Raw genomic sequence first — 3,003 nt, 5'->3', positions numbered from 1 at the left:
AAAAAAAAAAAAAAAAAAAAAAAAAAAAAAAAAAAAAAAAAAAAGAAGAAGTAATCCCTCTGTGCACGGAGAATAGGAGAAAAAAAAATTTGGAAGGCTCCGTGCACGAAAAGCAATGGTCTCCGTGCTAAGACAATGAATAATTTTTTTTAACTTATATTTTTGTGTTCATTTTCAGTCTTATTACGGGATATCAAACGAAATCGAAATATTACATTCTTAATATCATTTTGAAGTACTCGCGGCATAGTATTGCAAGTCGTTAACAGTGCGTGAAACGATCAATCATAATAAATGTTATTAGACGTCAAAGTAGGCATTTTCAAATTATATTTCGAAATTTTCGATAACAAACTAACTTTAAAAATTTATCGACGATTGTACGATAGTCGAATTGATAAATGTTTTACATTCTCTCGAAACTCATTTTGAGAACTATATCGTAGAGACATCGAATGATCTAAATAGATATCAAAAATAGTTAAACGGATATTAAACGTATGTGTTAAAAAATACGCATAAGTCGTTTTTTCTTAAAAAAATCAATTATTTTATTACTATTTCAAAATTTTCGATAACAAGCAAATTTTAAAAATTCGTCGACGATTGTACGATAGTCAAATCGATAAATGTTTTACATTCTCTCGAAACTCATTTTGAGAACTATATCGTAGAGATATCGAATGATCTAAATAAATAACGAAAATAGTTAAACGGAGATTAAACGTATGTGTTAAAAATGCTTTTTTTTTTTTGAAAAAATCAATTATTTTTTTCTTTTAAATTCTTTTCTCTTCCAAATAAAACTTAATTTTTCAATTTTAACGAAAAAGTTATTTGTAGGTCAAAAAAATTTTAAAAAATTATATATAGTGTGGTCTCCGTGCACAGAGGATTATTAAAAAAATTTTTTTTTTGTACTTTTCCGTTCTCCATTTTCATACGCTATGGCCACGCATTTTCAAATAAACTCATTTGCTTATATTATTATATTATATATATAGTGTAAGAGAAGTCATGTGAATCTATGTAACAGCAACTTTCCATACCTCCCGCTTTACTCCGTGCTAACCACTTTTATAAGTAAAAAAAAAAAAGAAAAAAGAAAATCACTTTTAGTAAAAAAAATTAAAAATAAACATATTAACAAAAAATATTTCTAATATATGTAAAAATTACTTATATAAGTAAAAAAAATCGTTTAAAATTATTTAGAAGTGAAAAATAAAATAAAGTTATGAAAATTAAATGAAGAATATATAAATATTATTTAATTTAAATTGAAAATTTTACTTTATAAATAACTGATTTTTTTATCAATTTATTTAAATTTCTTTTTAATTCTTTTCTCTTTCAAATAAAATTTATTTAATTTTTTTTTAAAATTCTTTTGCCCTATTAACCTCGGAGTGACTGTTGTATCATCTGAAGAATAGGCCTACTGTTAGAATTCTAATTTTTACACCAACAAGGGAGTTGGCCATCCAGTAGTGCAACTTCAAGTTATTTTTACGTGCGAACCTGAGTTTGTTATTTAAATGTTTGTGTATGTGGATATTCTCTTTCAATTTACAACTGCATGGGTTATTTTTGAACTACAAATATAGCCTCTCGAATCAAAGTTGTTAAAGAAAAGTATTTTACAAAATTCAATTTACAACTTATTTGTAATATCAGATAAAAAAAATATTTTCATCTATATTAAACAAAAAATACAATCAATAATTAAAAATAAATTATCGTTGACATATATACAATCACAACATTCACTATACTTATTTATAAGAATAAAAGTAAATTATCGTGACATAAAATATACAGTCGACCAAAAGATGAGAATCAAACAAACATTTCTTATTTCCAAATACTTTTTGTACAATCTATAAATTCTACTCTAATAAAACCAAAATAAATACAAAATTCGTGCAAGGCATGAGACACAGACTAGTTTTAGTAATGATAATGATGAATAAGTTCCATCTATAATGTCACTCACTTAAACTCGATTTTTAATAGAGATGAGAATGCTATACTACATATGATTAGCGGGAATGAGTTGAGCATATTATTATTTATTTAATGTATTTTTAAACTCTTAATGATTTAGTTATTGAGTAAGTGTTGAAATAGTGGTATCATAATATAAAACAAATAAAAAAAAATGAAGGGCTTGTGAGATAAAATTTATGGTTGAAAAGATAATAAAAGTTAAGTTTCTTATGAAATGTGGTTAAACACGAAATTTGATCGATTCAAAAGTTGATTATGTTCATTTTGAGTCCCGTTATTTAAAACTCATTTTTAACCATACATTCTTATAGTAAAATAATTTTATATATGACCTCAAAATTTTTTCTTACTTTTAATTACATATTATACAAAAAATAACTTTTATAAAACATATTCTAAACAAATAAACTCGAACAAAGATTTAATATTAAAATTTTTTTATCAACGACGTGTTATTTAAATAATGCTACTTATACATCACTATTTACAAATTTTTTTTACACATTTGTAAGGTAGCAATTGGGGAATCTTATTTTTTTAGTTGGTTGGTGTTGGTAAAATTTTGACTCAATTATATCTCGTCACACCTTTTATTAATAAAAATTAAGTCTCGTTTGGCCTCCATTTTGTGAAAATGAAAATGAGTAGAATAGTAGTTTTTTAAAAAAAATGAGTGGTTGAAAAAAAAAGAAATTTTTTTTATTTATTTGTAATATTATTTTATGAAATATTGTGTAGTTAAAAATAAAAGAGAGAAGAATAAAATTTGATTGAATGGAAATTAATAGGGTCAAACAGGGAGCTAAAAGGCCTGTAATTTGTAATGTTCATATCGGGTACTATTACAAGTTAGTCAGATAACACCTGAAATATGGAATTGGACTCTTTGTAAGCACAGTGTATAAGCAGCTCTTATTTCCTGACCTATTGGAGCACATCCTATGATTTACCTCCCTCACAAAGCTTTATGGAGGGGACGATGGGGGCCCTTAA

This window comes from Olea europaea, unplaced genomic scaffold (assembly GCF_002742605.1).
Source record: "Olea europaea var. sylvestris unplaced genomic scaffold, O_europaea_v1 scaffold2000, whole genome shotgun sequence".
Classification (NCBI taxonomy): Eukaryota; Viridiplantae; Streptophyta; class Magnoliopsida; order Lamiales; family Oleaceae; genus Olea; species Olea europaea.
The sequence above is the reverse complement of the archived record's forward strand: the minus strand, read 5'-3'. Positions refer to the sequence as shown.